Source organism: Rhinopithecus roxellana, chromosome 15, assembly GCF_007565055.1.
Source record: "Rhinopithecus roxellana isolate Shanxi Qingling chromosome 15, ASM756505v1, whole genome shotgun sequence".
NCBI classification, from domain to species: Eukaryota; Metazoa; Chordata; class Mammalia; order Primates; family Cercopithecidae; genus Rhinopithecus; species Rhinopithecus roxellana.
In genome coordinates, this window is record NC_044563.1 from 67,859,327 (window position 1) to 67,878,272 (window position 18,946).

The following is an 18,946-nucleotide window of genomic DNA, read 5'->3' on the forward strand; positions in this document are numbered from 1 at the left end:
ATATATACCTGGCACATAGTAGGAGCTTCATAAAGATTGGTTGACTCTGCCCTGGAATATACACTCTTTAGACCTTCTTCTTCCCTTATGTACATACTTTTCCATTTCCCCAGCACCCAGTCCCTCTGAGAATAGGGACATGTAATCAGTGCCAGTTGACATACTTTGATTTTTAGTATGCCTGTTTGGATCAGGAATCCTTAGCAATGGGTAATTTTAGGCATCGACAAATTATAATGACAATGAAATAATCTCGTAGGTTGGAAGGGGAAGTGGGAGCTACTTTCAGTGGGATATTCAAGGCCGACACAGGCAAAATTGCACGGGGCACATTGCAATGCCATTACCTGTCACTATAAAGAAACTTTCTTCACCTAGTTCCTCTTACTCTTCTGGTCTTACTCTCAGCTGACATTCAACTAATTAATTCCTACAGAGGTGTTAACGGATAAGGCAGGTCTGATAGGGTGTCAGCCGATAACGGCCCTAAGGGCCCAGCCTGACTTGTTTTGCCAGGCCTCCTATCCACGTCAGAAAAGCAGCTTCCAGAAGATGGAAACCCTTTGCAGGCCCACAGGAAATGTTTTCCTTGGGATCAGAAAGGAGTGGGAGGCAGGCAGTGCTGTTCACCCCTAAGGCCAGTGATGGCGTGGCTTGAACGCAGAGAGGGGTTTCTTGGGCTGGAGAGGTAGGCAAGACCTCGACTCCTAACCCTCACCTTTGCCATCCTCAATGGCATTTTTTTTGAGACAGAGTTTCATTCTTGTTGCCCAGGCTGGAGTGCAATGGCGCGATCTCAGCTCACTGCAACCTCCACCTCCCTGGTTGAAGCAATTCTCCTGTCTCAGCCTCCTGAGCAGCTGGGATTACAGGCACCTGCCACTACACTCGGCTAATTTTTGGTAGTTTTTAGTAGAGACAAGGTTTCACCACGTTGGCTAGGCTGGTCTCAAACTCCTGACCCCTGGTGATCCGCCTGCCATGGCTTCCCAAAGTGCTGGTGTGTCCAGAATTTATTTCTTCCGGTGGGTTCTTGATCTCACTGACTTCAAGAATGAAGCCGCGGACCCTTGCAGTGAGTGTTACCGTTCTTAAAGATGGTGTGTCCGGAGTTTGTTCCTTCTGGTGGGTTCGTGGTCTCACTGACTTCAGGAGTGATGCCACAGACCTTCTCAGTGAGTGTTACAGCTCATAAAGGTAGTGCGGACCCAAAGAATGAGCAGCAGCAAGATTTACTGTGAAGAGCAAAAGAACAAAGATTCCACAGCGTAGAAGAGGACCTGAGCGGGTTACTACTGCTGGCTTGGGTGGCCAGCCTTTATTCTCTTATTTGGCCCCACCCACATCCTGCTGATTGGTCCATTTTACAGAGTGCTGATTGGTCCATTTTACAGAGCGCTGATTGGTCCATTTTACAGAGTGCTGACTGGTGCGTTTACAATCTTTTAGCTAGACACTGAGTGCTGATTGGTGCGTTTTTACAGAGTGATGATTGGTGCATTTACAATCCTTTAGCAAGACAGAAAAGTTATCTGAGTTCCCACCTGACCCAGAAGTCCAGCTGGCTTCACCTCTCACTGGGATTACAGGCATGAGTCACTGCACTCGGCTGGCATCTCTTAATCTGCTGCCAGGGGGCCAAATGACAGGGACACAGGTGATGGGCTATTCACAGCCTCCCAATGACCTCAGTTCTTAGCAGCTTCTGGAAGGGAAACTTTTTGAACTCTGACCCTTCCAGACAACCCCTATCTGCCACCCTTCCTCCCTGAGTATCAGACAAGGGCACCTTTTGTGAAAGACACACTGGTCTTGCTGTGCACAGCTCTCATTTTGCTGGCTGGGTACTTGCATAATCCTGAGAGTCAGCAACCCCTAAATCTTACACCCTAGACACCTCATTTGTCTCACCCCAATCCCAGCTCTGTAAAGTTGCTAGATGGGTAGATGCAATCTTATTTTTCGTTGCTTCGGGATATTTAAGGCACATTCCAAATCACTTTATTTGAGCTACAGTGAAGCCATATTAGAATTTGGAATCGTTGACGCCTATTCTAGAGTTTTCCCTCCATACTAACGCTCCCAGGAGCACTGAAACCCAGCATCCATACACAAAGGATGCATTTAGCTACAACGGTGAAAAGTTCACACTTTTCTCTAAAAGTTCTCCGTGTTTTAAAATACATTTCAAGGAGAAAAAAAAATGGGATTTTGAGTTTTCACCCAAGGTGCCTAATACCTTGGTGATATAGTCTGGGTGTTTGTTCCCTCCAAATATCATGTTGAAATGTGATCCCCACTGTTGGAGGTGGGGCCTGGTAGGAGGTGTTTAGATCACGAAGGCAGATCCTCATGAATGGCTTGGTGACATCCTCCTGGCAATGAGTTAATTCTTGCTCTATGAGTACACGTGAGCTCTGGTTGTTTAAAAGAGCCTGGAACTTCCTACCTGTCTCTTGCTCTCTCTTTTACCATGTGACACACAGACTCCCCTTCACCTTCCAACATAATTGGAAGCTTCCTGAGGCCTCACCAGAAGTAGATGGTGACATGATGCTTTGTGTACAGCCAGGAGAACCATGAGCCAAATAAGTCTCTTTTCTTTATGAATCACTCACTCTCAGGTATTCAGTAGAATAGCTGATATTTATAGCAATGGAAACAGACAAACACACTTGGCTAATCTAGGTGTTTCCCCCATCCTATTTCTCTGCGTCACTAACTAACGTTACCTGTGCACCTGAACACTGCTTTTCCCAGTAGAAAAGGGCAGGTGGGTGAGCCATGTACCTGTTTATGAGGCTGTCTTAGGAAAGCCTTTCTCAAGTGATGTGCAAGTTCTGCTGGCAGATCTGCATCCAGCCTCACCAAACCTGCTTTGCTTCAGGCACTGATGCCTTCAATCATAGACTCAACACTACATTCTCAAGCTAATGCAGACCAAGTTAGGCAGGATAAAAATTGTAGGTCTTTCTGTCCTAGTCTTGGCATTCCCTTTCTCAGAGGTGAGGCCCTAGGCAACCATATATCCCCAAAGCTACAGTCTCCTCCCCTCTTTCATACTTGCTTAAAACGAGTATTTTCCTCGTTTTCATACCAGTTCTACTTCTGGAGTGGCACCTGTTGTGAAGTCCTGCCCCTTAGTGGGCCCCGATCACAGTATCTCTTGCTAGATCCTTCTTTTGAGGGGCTGGACTTTGCTCTCACCACCTCTAGCCCTTGCTGGGATTCTGATTCATCCATGCCCATCATCTGGAATACCTGCTGCCTCCCTGATGTCAACCATCTTCAGCATGTCTCCACTGCCTGGCCCCGTTTCTGTATGGATTTATGCCCAGTTGAGCCTGGGAGTTTCCATGCAACCCTGCTCCCTAGTTCAGACTGTGGGCTCTTTCTGTGGGCCGTGGTACTGCTGGGGTGCTTTCTGTTGGCTGTGTTACCCCATGATTATTTAAATCAAACTGTCTACACATTACAGCCTGCTGTTTCTTGAGAAAAAAATTGCTCGAATCCCACTTCCATCTGCACCCTACATTCTTGGCTATCTATCCTGACTGTAATTCCTGCCTTTGGCACTGCCCAAATCTGGCAGTCTTCCTTTTTCCATCCTCTTTGGACCTTGGCTGTCCTCCCCACTTTCTGGCTGGTTCACCGTTCTTCCTGGCATTCTCACTGTCTCAGGGGAGGGGTCTGTATTATGCTTCCTGACCCCTCAGAAATCCTCATTTCTTCTCCTGGTCAGCGCTTGTCATGTCTCAGTCCTCAGACTTCCATCTTCTCACTCCCACTGTGGTTTGAAACCTACCTTTATGCATTAACAACAGTACGATGCATGGGTATGTCACCTAACTTAAAGAGTCAGGAGGGAGAACAGGACAACCTTTAGTTTTGGCCTCATCTCAGCCCAATTTCCTCCTCCTTCCTCACAGACTAGTCTGTTTTTGACTGTTTAAAAACCTGTAGTGGCCAGGTGCAGTCGCTCACGCCTGTAATTGCAGCACTTTGGGAGACTGAGGCAGGTGGATCACCTGAGGTTAGGAGTTCGACACCAGCCTGGCCGATATGGCAAAACCCTGTCTTTACTAAAAATACAAAATTAGCCAGGCATGGTGGTGCACACCTGTAATCCCAGCTACTCTGGAGGCTGAGACAAGAGAACTACTCGAACCCAGGAGGCGGAGGTTGCAGTGAGCCAAGATCATGCCATTGCACTCCAACCTGGGCAAAAAGAGTGAAATGCCATCTTAAAATAAATGCATACATACATAAATAAAAACCTGTAGCAGATATGCAACCACATATTCAGTTGTGCACATATTTTAAAAAATCAGTCTTAAATCCAACTATTTGCTTATCTGTCTGTAAATTTAATTTTTGGTTGAGAAAACATAATCACTGAAGGTGTATGTGGCAGAGACAGTGCACACTCAAATCCTGTATGCTTCCTCTGATGTCCCAGCAGCCTCCCTTGCAGTTAGGTGATGTAAACTATGACTGTATCTTCTTCCTCCCTCTCTCCCCCTGCAGTGACCTTGATAGCTACAAGTGGAGATGGATCTTTGAGCTATCAGATGAAAGGCTGTCTCGCAGACCCATGCTGGATTTTACATAAATAAGAAATGTAAGTATAACTTTGTTGTGCTAAGTCACTGAGCTTTTCGGGTTTGTTTGTTATTACAGCATAGCTTAACACTGCTCTGACTAATGACATATACAAAGCTTAAACACGTGTGGGGGTTCATTTCTCCATCTGCTGGCTCCCAAGAAGAATTGCTTTCCTAAAACTTAAAATGTATATAAATTATATGTGCTTATTATGGAAAATTATGAAATACAAATAAACAAAAAAGAAAGTAAAAATTATCTATAATCCTCTTGGTCAGAGTTATCTACTGCTAACATTTTGGTGTCTAGACATCATGTTTTTTCTATGTATATAGAAGTATAAATTTATGTATATATGTACATAAACTTATATTTATGTTTACATATTATTTTAGAACCTACTTTTTTTTGAGAGAGGAAGAGAGTGTCTGCCTCTGTCACCCAGGCTGGAGTGCAATAGTGTGAGCATGGCTCACTGAAGCTTCGACTCTCTGGGTTCAAGCAATCCTCCCACCTCAGCCTCTTGAGTAGCTAAGATAGCTGAGACTACAGGCATGCACCACCACACCCAGCTAATTTTTTAACTTTTTGTAGAGATAGGGTCTTGCCATGTTACTGAGGCTGGTCTCAAACTTCTGGGCTCAAGCCATCCACCTGCCTCGGCCTCCCAGAGCGCTGGGATTACTGGTGTGAGCCACTGCGCCTGGACACAACCTACTTTTTTATTTTATAAAATATTCTGTTAATTTTCCCAAAGCAATAAATACTATTCTAGAACACGATTTTTTTTTTTTTCTGAGATGAAGTCTCTCTCTGTCGGCCAGGCTAGAGTGCAGTGGTGTGATTTCACTGTAACCTCCACCTCCCAGGTTCAAGCAATTCTCCTGCTTCAGGCTCCTGAGTAGCTGGGATTATAGGCTCATGCCACCATGCCAGGCTAGTTTTTGTATTTTTAGTAGAGACAGAGTTTCACCATGTTGGCCAGGCTGGTCTCAAACTCCTGACCTTGTGATCTGCCCGCCTCAGCCTCCCAACATGATGGGATTACAGGCGTGAGCCACCGCACCCAGCCTAGAGCATAATTGTTAATCATTGCATAGCACTGCATTATGACAGCACCATGATTTATATACTGTTAGTCTACTATCTTCTTCTACTGAAATTGCTGCAGTAACATTTCTACTTCTTTTCTACATACTTTATCACTTACTTCCTCTCCTACTCACAGACCAACTCTTAATCATCGACATTCATAGAATGCAAATGAGGTAATCCAAAAATAATAAAAATGGTCATGAAATTCACAATGTGATCATTTGGATGGGGAAGGAAGAAGCAAAGTTTTTGCAGTGCATTCATCCTCATAATGACGATTATTATTCATATTTGCTTGACAAATTTTGGGTTTTATTCTGAGTAGTAATAACTGACTTGGTGGTTGCAAAGGAGATGGTAGGGTAGGTAACAATAGAAACTGCTTTAATTAGCATTCCATGTGGTTGCAAGAGACAAAAACAACAATGAACTCAAACTTATAGTAGCTTAAACAAAGACAAAAGCTTATTTCACTCTCAGATAAAATTCTGGAGGTAGACATCCCCATATCGCGCTCGCTGCAGTATCAAAGACTCAGGTTTCTTCCACTTATTCCCTGTGGATTTTTTCCATTCCCAAGGTCACTGAGCAAGATCTGAAATGGTTGCTTTAACTTAAACCATCACATCTATACTCCACCCAGAGGAGAGGATGTAAAGAAAGACGAAGAGAATGTCTCTTCTAAAATGCATTTTCTTGGAGGTTGAACATATCAAGTTTGGTTAGACACTTGGCCATATGTGGGTCCAAGAGAGGCTGGGAAATGTTGTCTTTATTCTGAGTGTCTCTGTGCCCAGATAAAAATTGGGGATGCTGGGCCGGGCATGGTGGGTCACATCTGTAATGCCAGTACTTTGGGAGACCGAGGTGGATGGATCACTTGAGGTCAGAAGTTTGAGACCAGACTGACCAAGATGGTGAAAGCCCTTCTCTACTAAAAATATAAAATTAGCTGGGCATGGTGGTACACACCTGCAATCCCAGCTACTTGGGAGGCTGAGGCAGGAGAATTGCTTGAACCCAGGAGGTAGAGGTTGCAGTGAGCCAAGATCGCATTATTGCACTCCAGCCTGGGTGACAGAGTGAGACTCCATCTCAAAAAAAAAAAAAAAAAAAAAAAAGAAATTGGGGATGCTATTGCAATAGAAGAAGGGAAGAATGGGTGTTGGGGGACAACCAGATATTGCTGACATAAGAACCACCAGGTGATTTATAATGCCCACAAGTAAATAATTCAATCCAGCCCCTGATGGAGGAGGATCCAACAAAAGGAAAATATCTATTACATCAACAATAAAATGTAATCAAACTCTCACAATGAACAGATGGACTAAAAACATACACATTCAGTACTTTAATTCCTGTTGGATTTCTGAAATCAGCCAGCTCCTTCGAATGAACATGTACTAAAGAGAAGAACAACTGATAACCTCTTGAGCATCTTAATTAGCACTGGATTTCCTCAGAATGGTGCTGTGTAATACATCAGAAACTGAGCACAGCAGATTCCAGGCACACTTAGGTCTAATTCCCAAGTCCCTCAAATAAAGGAAGTGAGAAGAGCAGGTCATATACATAGGGGGAGAAAGCTAGTCACCTTCACGCTTCCAAGCTTTTGCTTTCGTGGCTTCAGCTCCCTAGAATCCCTTGTCTCACCGGCGCGGTGGCTCAAGCCTGTAATCCCAGCACTTTGGGAGGCCGAGACGGGCGGATCACAAGGTCAGGAGATCGAGACCATCCTGGCTAACCCGGTGAAACCCCGTCTCTACTTAAAAATACAAAAAACTAGCTGGGCGAGGTGGCGGGCGCCTGTAGTCCCAGCTACTCTGGAGGCTGAGGCAGGAGAATGGCGTAAACCCGGGAGGCGGAGCTTGCAGTGAGCTGAGATCCGGCCGCTGCACTCCAGCCTGGGCGACAGAGCGAGACTCCATCTCAAAAAAAAAAAAAAAAAAAAAAAGAATCCCTTGTCTCTTCTCTATGTGAAGAAGTGCTGCTCTTCCTTCTCACTCTTTTTTTTTTTTTTTTTTTTTTTTTGAGACAGAGTCTCCCTCTGTTACCCAGGCTGGAGTGCAGTGGCGCGATCTTGGCTCACTGCAACATCTGCCTCCCGAGTAGCTGGGACTATAGGCACCCACCACCACACCCAGCTAATTTTTTGTATTTTTAGTGGAGACGGGGTTTTACTGTGTTAGCCAGGATGGTCTCGATCTCCTGACCTCGTGATCCGCCTGCCCCAGCCTCGCAAAGTGTCGGGATTACAGGCGTGAGCCACCGCGCCCAGCCTCTTCCTTCTCATTCTTGAAGAAACTAGTCAAGTATTTCTTAGGGTGCCTGTTCTTTGACGCTTTAGTTTTGTGTCACTCATCATTCATTCATTCATTCATTCATTCATTCATGATAGAGTCTTCCATGTACCAGGCAATCTACTAGGCATTGTGGGGTGGAGTGGGGGGACTCAAGGACAAACTAGATTAAGACTGTGGCCTTAGGCTGCATATAACACTAATTAGATTAGATTTGTTTAGTCAGACAGCTCAGCACATTGGGGCAAGGGCTAGTAGCCCCCATACGCTGCGCTGTCTGGCTAAACAAAGAATGGATAGTTCCAAGAGGGCAAAAACCTGGTACTTTAATGAGCACATATTTACAGAGCTCTCACTATGTGCTAAGCATATAGCGTATATATATTTCTATTCTATGTGCTTAGAGTATATTACTCTTCTAAATCTTATGACAATCCCATGAGTATGTACTTATCATCACCCTATTTTGCAGATGATGAAACTGAAGCATAGACAGGTTAAGTAATTTGCCTAAGGACACGCAGCTAGTAAGCAGTGAATGTAAAATTGAGTGCAAGGAGACTGGCCCTAGTGTGCATGCCTAACTCATGTTCTTCACTTCATTACTATTCACACTATTCTGTATTTCCAAGATTGAACAGGATGCCTGGAATCTCGCAGTTATTCAGTAAACATATGTTGACTGGAAATGAGCTGGCTGCTCAACACTGGCCAAGTTATCCTCTCTGAGCCATAATTCCTACAAAGATAAAAAGAAGTTAGACTGGAAGACCTCTACGATCCCTTGAAATTCTGAACTATGGAATTGTAATTTTTTTTCTTATTCACAGCCTAAATAATCTTTTAGCTGAGGTCTGGAAGAGATCTTGTGGGATCACATGTGGAATTCTGGATTTTAGCCAGACATCCTCCATAGTAACTAGGCGAGAATTGTTTTAGTTTATCAAATCCTTTAAGATGTGTCACCTTTTTGAAGCTAAGTAGTAGGCGATTCACGGATTTTATGAATAATGTATGAGAGACAAGATATCCAAAAAGTTTCTTCATGAGATGGAAAGGTAAACTGCTTTCCTCCTGCATATACACCAGTTTGGCAGCAAAGAATATTTTGGTAACATTTCATTTCAATTTTAATAAGATAGCGTCCTTAGCCACCAAGAGGTATCTAAGAGTGGACACTGTAATATTTCTCAGGCCTCTATTCTTCGTAAATTTAGCTACTAACAATGCATTACCTCCAATTAACTGCTCTAAATTACACTTTCAGGGCATACTATTGCATGACATTGTTTCCCAAAGACCTGAGCATACAGTGCCAGGCGTTTGACCAAAGGGCCAGAAATCCCCATGATCTGGCCAAATGCCAGTTGAGGTCATTATGCTTTGGCCAGTTCTCTCCTCCCTATGGTGTCAGTTGGCCACTTTAGCCTTCACCACCAAGCGCATGCTGCTTGGTAATCACTGAGTTGGCTGGACTGTCTTCTCTCGTGAGTACTGTTCAGAAAGAGGCATTGAGTTGGGCTAACACTGACTGTAGGGAAGAATATTGGTGGTAATAAGCTTGTCTAAGCTGAAATCAACAGAGGTATTATTTTCTCTGTAGGGCTGAAGTCAACAGGGAGCAGGACTGTATACTCTTGCATTTGAGGATTTAACCTACCGCGTGTGGTTTTGACTATTTGTTTGACTTTGAAAGTCCCTGATGTAATGATTTATCATTTTGCTGAGGCAGGATTGAACACAAACACTGTGAGAGCGGTAGAAAGTTCTTGGTGAGTCACCTCACCAGCTAGGGAGCCCAGTCAACCACCTCACATCTGGGTATGTCTCCATTTGGGTATCTAATATATGATTTCCTTTGATTTTCTTGACAGCCTTGTAAGAGTCTTATTATTATCCCCATTTTATGCATGAGAGAATTACATGTTCTAGTGCTGCGCACACATTTAAAAATATTTGGAGATCTAAGAACGAGTTTTTTCCCTCAAATGTTTATTTTATGGGAGGAGGGCTGGAGGCAGACTTAGGTAGAGAGACGTGAATTCATAGCACATGCATCATAATCAATGTATGGGGGTTCCTCTCATGATTGATGGATTGATTTCTTCCTTCATCTCCAATCTCCACTCTTATCCTCTTCCCCCATGAATTCTTGCAAGTGAACCTTATAAATACAGAATTCAGTATGTATGTGTTTTTAATTTACATAAATGACATTGTGTTTACATCTCATTCTCTTTCTTGCTTCTGAAACTCAAAACTAGGATTTTAATGCTCATCCAGGTCACTAAATGTGTATCTAGTTCAATGCTTTGAATTGCAGAGTATTATTCCATAGTATGCATTCCTGATATTTTATTTAAATGTTTCCTTTGTTGTGGACACCAGGATAATTATATGTGTATATATATTTACTCTATGTAATATATATTGTATATCTCCTATCTATATATGTGGGATTGATGTCATAGCACATATGTACATTCACTTCATTAAGTACTGCCAGATGGCTTTCCAAGTGGTTGTACCTGTTTACACTCCCACCAACAATCCATGTCACATTCTTGATATTATTTATCAAAGTTTTATTTGAGTTGATTTACCGATTTTCTTAAGTCTTTGTATAGTGGAACAATTAACTGGAAATCTTAACAAAAGAAAGGTAGGAAGGAGTTAGGCAAGCTGTGACTTTCCTGGCCCCTTCCTCAATAATTTCTGTCTCCCATTCTCCTCTCCTGTCGTGTGTTCCTTATTCCCTTCACATTGTTCCAGAACCTGCTACAAGAAATTACTCTGAACTTTCTCTCTGAACCACTTCCTTCCTTTTCATCAGAGTTATTTTTTCCTTCCTTCCTTCCTTCCTTCCTTCCTTCCTTCCTTCCTTCCTTCCTTCCTTCTTTCCTTTCCTCCCTCCTTCCTTCCTTCCCTTTCTTTCCTTTCTTTCTTTTCTTTCTTTTTTCTTTGACAGAGCCTCGCTCTGTCACCCAGGTTGGAGTGCAGTGGCGCTATCTTGGCTCACTGTGACCTCCACCTCCTGGGTTCAAGCAATTCTCCTGCCTCAACCTCCCGAGTAGCTTGCACTACAGTCATGCACAACCATGCCCAGCTAATTTTTTTATTTTCAGTAGAGATGGGGTTTTGCCATGTTGGCCAGGTTGGTCTCAAACCCCTGACCTCAAGTGATCCACTTGCCTCGGCCTCCCAAAGTTCTGGGGTTACAAGCATAAGCCAATGCACCTGGCCTCATCAGAGTTTTCTATGTACCTCAATAGAATGTTCTCCATCTCCTTTCTAAGTCTCCAAATTCCTCCTATTTTGTGAGGTACAACTTAAGAACCAGTTCCTCCATGAATCCCTCTCTAATGACTCTAGCCTACACTTGTCTCTCCTAATTTCGACTACATATATCACGTTTGGGGGTCTTATTTTTATTCAGTTTAACTCTATTATGTTCCATGTTGTTTCCAAAAAGAGAAATTGGGCAAATAAAATGTATAGTGTTTGGTTAGCTTCATTCTTCCAAGAGGTCACTAGTTGTGGACCACAGACTGCATCTGACTTACACTCACCAAGTTCTTGTGGGAAAATCAGATACATGTACCAGGCAGTCTTACCTACCACCTTGAGTCAATCTTCTATAGGATTATAGAAAGATTTTGTCAATAGTAGAAATACATAACAAGCATTACATCTGCAAAGTATATAACCAGGCAGTCTTGCAAAATCTCTCTCTCACTGGTTAAATGTATCTTTATTGACTTTGAGTTTGTGGAGGTAAAAAGTGTGAGGTGGGTCCCAGGAGCTTCTGTGGCACTCTCTGCAGCGCTGTAGCCTGCTCCCAGCAGGCGCTGACCCCACTGATCTTTCAACAACCACCTGCTCATTACCTGAGCAACAAGGTGCCTAGAAGACACTGATCTTCTTTTTTCATCTCTTTCCCATAATTGAGCCACCAAAATTAAATAATTCGGAGAAATACTCTTACCTACCACTGTTACACTATACTATTTTGCATTCTCTGTTTTCCACATACAAACTCTACATTGTGAAGGGAACGACTAATTGCTTAACCAAAATTTACTTTCTTCTTTCTTACAGTCAGAAGTTTGATGTTATCCAGGAAGGCATGGGTCTAGCTATAAAACTACCTTTCCCAGTCTGTTTGGCAGGTGGAAGTCTATGTGACAGTTGTTGCTATTAAAATAAAAGCCACAGATATGGTGTAAGACTTTCTAGAATGCTCTTTTTCTTTCTTTTTGAGACAGGGTCTCGCTCTGTCACCTAGGCTGGAGTACACGATCATGGCTTACTGTAGCCTGGAATTCCTGGCCTCAAACGCTCCTCCCACTCAGCCTCCCAGGTAGCTGGAATACAGGCATGTACACCATGCCTAGCTAGTTTTTTTTTTGTGTGTGTGTGTGTAGAGATGAAGTCCCACTATGTTGTCCAGCCTGGTCAAGAATATTCTCTAAAGGGAAACAACTCAGTTGGCACCCACCAATGCCCTCATCCTTTCTTTTTCTTTCTGCTTAGAATGTGGTCATGATGGCTGAGGATAGAGGTGGAGCAGGTGCCATGCTGCTCTCATGAGATGGAGACCACATACTCTAAGAAAGCTGAACAGAAAAATAAAAGGAGTCTGAGTCCCTGATGACATAATGGAGCTACCATAACCACGATGGATATCATCTAGGCGCTTTGTAATATGAAAAGAATAAACCCTCTAATTGGCTTCAACCATTGTGTTTGCATGTTATTTATTGCATGCAGTCAAAGTCAAATCCCGATTGTTATTTGTTTGCTTTTGACAAACCTGTACTCCCAAAGAATCTTGCACTGGTTCAAAGGCAGCCTGATAGGGAAACCACCTGTTCATCCTTAAGGAGAGCCCAGTGGTTCTCCAGGTCAGACCTGTGGTGCTCATTTATCAAGCTTGTGAGCTCTGCTTCTCTTGCATCTTACCAACTTTCTGTGGCTGATATGGGATATCACCACTGGTTTAGAGGTTTGTAACAGACTTTCTTCCTTACTAGTGGAGACTTCTTTTAATCGGAAAGACATCAAGTGCCACATGCTTACTTTCCTAGTTTCCTTTGCGGTGAGGGTGTAGACATGTGACCTAATCTGGTCCAAAGAGACCAGAAGGGAAAGCAACTGGAACACGTGGAAACAAATGTCCTTTCTTCTTCACTGGAAATGGTGCCTAGAAATGCTGAGTCATCTGTGGTCAGTGGCATGGAGAGGATGGTAAGACATCAATGGGAAGCACTTGCATGCCTGGCAGACCTCTCTGTCACATCCCCAGCCCCAGATGCCAACTGCCTTTGAATATCTGCCTATTGTTTACACCACTTCTAAGGATATTCTGTTCTTGGCACTTAAAAGGACTCCAATGATACAGGGGTATCAGAACAGGGCTGGTCGCCTGCTTCAGCATTTCTTTTCTACTTTTTTTTTTGAGATGGAGTTTCGCTCTTGTTGACCAGGCTGGAGCGCAGTGGGGAGTGTAGTGGTGCGATCTCGGCTCACTGTAACCTCCGCCTCCGAGGTTGAAGCGATTCTGCCTCACCATCCCGAGTAGCTGAGATTACAGGCATGAGCCACCACACCCGGCTAATTTTTTTGTGTTTTTATTAGAGACAGGGTTTCACCATGTTGGTCAGGCTGGTCTTGAACTCCTGCCCTCAGGTGATCCACCCGCCTTAGCCTCCCAAAGTGCTGGGATGACAGGCCTGAGCCGCCACGCCCGGCCCTGCTTCAGCATTTCTAGGTCTCTTTCTTTAGAGTAAACCCCTCAATGCCTTAGCCAGCTAGACCTCTGGGTACCTGCTCGGCTGGTCATTCAAACACGCCCAGACAGGTCTGAATCTGCAAGGAGTATAGTGTAAATGTCATGCTGGGACTCTTCCTTCACATGTTTAATGTAACCCCCATTTAATATTGCACATTTTCATACAATGACCACTGTGTGGCATGCTGTTATTTTTTAAAATAGTAAAACAATTTTTATGCTTGATGAAAAATATTTATAAGGAAAACTAATTGTTAAAAAGCAATCAATAGTTTATTTTAAAAATCTGCAAACATGAATTAAAATATGTGCAATCAAATATAGCCCTAAATTTTTATCACCTAACTAAAATATTTGAAAATAATTTTCAGTTTTCTTAGGAACAACCCATAGCATTCAAAGAGGATGCCAGAGGATACATATTTTATTTGTTACAAATAAGTATTGTATTACCATGGCCACACTCTAATATTTCTTCAGATGTGATATTTGCTCCTAGTCAATCTGGTGGTATTAATTTGCTTTCTAAATCAGGCAGGGACTGCAAGACAGATAGGCTGAATATTTAATATTTCTGTTCAAAACTTCAAGATACATGTACCTTTCAAGTTGCTCTTCAGCCTCTTTCTTGCCACAGCAGGAGTGCTGCTTAGACAGTCAATTCTAAATGGAAGAAATCCAGCCCTCTCTAACTCACACAAAATGCTTGGTTGAAAAGAGAACCTGGCTGGGCGTAGTGGCTCATGCCTGTAATCCCAGTTACTCAGGAGACTGAGGCACAAGAATCACTTGAACCCAGGAGACAGAGGTTGCAGTGAACTGAGATCACACCACTGCACTCCAGCCTGGACAGAAGAGCAAGACTATCTCAAAAAAAAAAAAAAAAAAAGTGAAAATTTCAGCCAATCATCTGAATGTGTCAGCCTCATAGCAGAGCATTGGAATGATTAATCTTTTTTTACTTTTCACGGAGATTTGGGCAAGGTAGAGATACAATTTTTGTTTTTGCTTTTTTTCCTGAAGAAGATACCAAATGACCAAGAGGAAATCTCTAATTTGAAATTACTAGAGAAAATTACCCAATACCTTTGTGTATTATAACTCCACGTCGTTATCAAGAATGTTAAGACTCCTGACTGATGAGGTGGTATTCCACGAAGAAAGACTGCTAAATAGAAATGTGGGGATTCTCTTTTCGAGAGACTAATTTGGTAAGGAAATAGTTAGACTTGGATTCTGGGTCAATCAGAAACCAACGCTGGTCCAAATAAGAATGAGAGAAATTCTTTGTGTAGCTATCACTAGAGAGCTTTGACCCCCATTCGGGTTGCATTGATTTTTATTCTATTTGCAAGAACCCTAGGGAGGGGGAGGGTCGCTGGCATCCCTAACCTAGTTCCCAACAGGGACACTGCCCATATTAAACAAGTGCAGGAGGGATGGGAGAAAAAAGAGCTTTTGAGAACATCATGTGCCTTCCTTAGCAGTGCTCAGGGCATCGGTGGACACGTGACTGGAGAACAGTACTCACAGAACCAGGGCAGAAAGGAATCCGCAAAGACAAATCATCCTAATTTGCACAAATGAGACCAGGGTTTTCTCATTATTGGCAGGTTCTGGGTGAAATCTCAGATCTCCTGAGTCTTTCAGTTCAGTCTTCTTCCAGGATATCATTTGGTCAAAAGCTATTAAGAAAGTAAAGGGGAAAAAAAGAAGATGTTGCAACTTTGTGTATCAATGATGGGTACGAGTTTGCTCCTAGAAGCAAGGGATAGGTATTTGCTACGGGTCTCTAAATTGAAGAAAAGACTTCACAAAAATGCTAACATATTCCTCAAAATAGCAGTCTAGTTTGGATGGGAAGGACTGCTACAAACATGATGACTCTGAGAAATGTCGCTCACTCCTCCCCACCTCCAGCACGCTGGCCAATGGATAAAGACAAAGAACTGGGTTAAACGGGAGCCAAAGCATCAGCATTATTAGGGCCTCAGTGGGCTTTCCTTGTGTCTGTGCCACATGGGGTCAGCGGATGCCATGAAATGGGCTGGGGGTCTTGTCTCACTTCTCCCAGTTCCAAAGGAGAGTGTGAGGTGGGGATGCCAGCCATGCTCTAGACCACTCTGCCTAGGAGCCAGCGACCTTTGAGGAAGCACTCGCGTACCTCACCAGATTGAACGGGCCAGCCGGGACCCTGTGCAGCAGGCCCTGTACAGAGAGGGGATGCTGGAGCATTATGCAGGAGTGGCTTCCCTGACTTTTTCATTCAGCTAACCTGTTCTGGTCTCCTAGCCAGAGAAAGGGGAATTCCCATGGAACCCCTGTCTCTGAGAATCTCTGGACAAACCAGAGGTGTCTGTCCAGGGAGTGAAACCATAAATAAGAAGGAAGGACTAATTCCAAAGGAGCATAGGTCCAAAGAAACAGAGTGCCTCAGACTGACACTGGGAGGGCTGCCAGGGAATATTCCCCAGCACCTAGATTTTGGGAGCAGCCTAGAGCGGCCCTAACGTCACTGGATGGTCAAGACAAAGTCAAAGAGGGGAGATTTCACAGATGGGTCCACAGGCTTCAGGAGGCCTGTGCTGATGAGAGAGGGGGAAAGTGTGAGAAATTAGGAAAAAATGTTATCGTCAGCACACAACTCTACAAATCAGACAACTCCTACCGGTCAGATAGCTTATGAATGTGGAAAATGTGACAGGTATTTCCACCGAACGGCAGACTTCCACTGACATCAGAGAAGTCACGGTGATGAAAAGTTTTGAATGCAAAGAATGTGGATGATTTCAGATGCAGCACGTTACTTGTTTGGCATCAGATAATGCACACTGGAAAGAAACCATTTAAATGTAAAGAATGCAGAAAAGGTTTAAATTCAGATGCAGTCTTGATTCAACTTCAGAGAATCCACAGTGGAGAATCTCCCTCTCAATGTAGGGAGGGTGGCAAGGCCTTCGGCAACAGCTCAGTCTTCCTTCAGCACCAGAGGTTCCACATTGGGGAGAAATTCTGTGAGTGTAACAAATGTTGGAAAACTTCTAGTTGTAGCTCAGGCTTCATTGTCCATCAGCAGTACACACTTGGAAGAAACCCTGTGAATGTAAAGAGTCTGGGAATCTATTAAGCACAGCCTTGACTCAGGATCAGTGAATTCACACAGGAGAAAAGCACTTTGCATGTAAGGATTGTAAGAAGGCATTCAATCAGAAAATAACCCTGATTCAAGCACGAGGGAGTTCACACTGGTGAGAAACCTTATGAGTGTAAAAGGTGTGGGAGCCCCTCAGCTGGTGTGGAAACTTCATTACGCATCAGAAGCCACACACTCAAAAGGCACCTATTTAAGCATAGGGCTAGCCACCGTCAGGCTCATTACACCCCTCTTTGTTTCTCCCTCTTTCATGATCTTTAACAGTGTCCACATTGTCTCTGGTGGACTGTGTTGATTCTTAACCATATGCCCCTGTCCCCACAGCTCTGCATATCTGGAATGCCCACTTCTCCACCTGTCCAGTCATATATTTAATTCAGCCTCTTGGCTTCCATCATGAAACGTTCCTTAAATTCTCTGAGCCCTTGCCTCCCCAACGTGAACTCTCTTTACAGTTAGAAAAGAAATAAAAAACAAACTCCAGAACTTTCAAACATAAGAGGAATATGAGTTTCCAGATTCAAGAATATGCCAAATGCCCAGCAGGATGGATTGGGGGGAACCCACATTAAAGAACACTACTGTGATTTATGAAAACACAAAGCTTAAAGAAGAAATCCTAAAAAGTTTCTAGAGAGAGGAAACAGAAGATCAGAAATGAGCATGGCATTAGATTTCTCAACAACAACCTTGAAAATTAGGTGACAATGGTGTATGTCTTCAAAGTTCTAAGGAAAAGGATTTCCACCCAGAATTCTATACCCTCAAAGGTAAGTATAGAATAAAGGCATTTCAGATGCATTAGATATGCTCATGCATCCTTTCTCAGAGTGCAACACTAAGTAAGGGATAAACCAGGAAACAAAAAGACAGATATGTGGACACCCTATTTCAGTCTGTATATCGGAAGTCTCCTAAGTGCAAAAACAGAGGGGTTCTGTCCATGTGGAGCTATATGCATCTTGGAGGACATCCTTAGTAGGGTGAAACTTTCAGAGATCTACCTGGGGCATGGTGTCCACCCACTCCTCTTACTCTGTGCTACTCAATTGCAGTCCACGCCTTCGCAAAATTCAGGGTCTACATATCCTTTGAGTTAGATGCAAGACCCTATTTGAGTTATTTATTTTATTTTTTTTTGAGACACGGTGTCACTCTGTTGCCCAGGCTGGAGTGCCGTGGTGCAATCACGGCTCACTGCAACCTCCACTTTCCAGGCTCAAGAGATCCTCCCACCTCAGCCTCTTGAGCAACTGGGACCACGGGCACATGCCACCATGCCCTGTTAATTTTTGTATTTTTTGTGGAGATGGGGTTTCGCCATGTTGCCAAGGCTGGTCTCAAACTCCTGGATTCAAGCAATCACCCGCTTCAGTCCCCCAAAGTACTGCTGGGATTACAGGCATGAGCCACCACGCCCAGCCTGTCTTAAATTTATCTCACTGCTCTTCCAAGTGACCTCAAGGCAGGAAACATTTTCTTGTAACTTCATCTAGTTATTTTTTATGAACAGGGAAGAACCTGCCATTATTTTCTGTTACTTGTGGAAAAGAGGGAAGATGTAAACGTGCTCTGTTTTAGCATCTACTTTTGCAGGCAGCTTGATTTTGCCCATTGCAGGAAGCAGAGGGTAGTGGTTAGTATAATAATACCACAGCAAGGATGACTTTGGTTTGAACCCAGGTGTGTGACCTTGCTTAAGTTATAACAACTCTGTGTTCTAATTTCCTTATCTGTGAAATGGGGATGACAATTAATCTACCTCATAGGTTTGTTTTGAGTATTACATGTATTGATGCATGTAGAAGTGCTTTGAACAGGCGCTATGCATAATAAAACAAAGTGTTACCTATTAGGGCTTTAGTGATAGCTAGACTGGAAATGGTGGGACTGGGTATAGAGGAAAGGGTAGAGAGGAGAGCCAGCTTTCTTGATGGCAGCAGTTCTGAGTAACAGAGAGAGAGAGAGAGAGGGAGAGAGAAGATGAGAGCGTGCCAC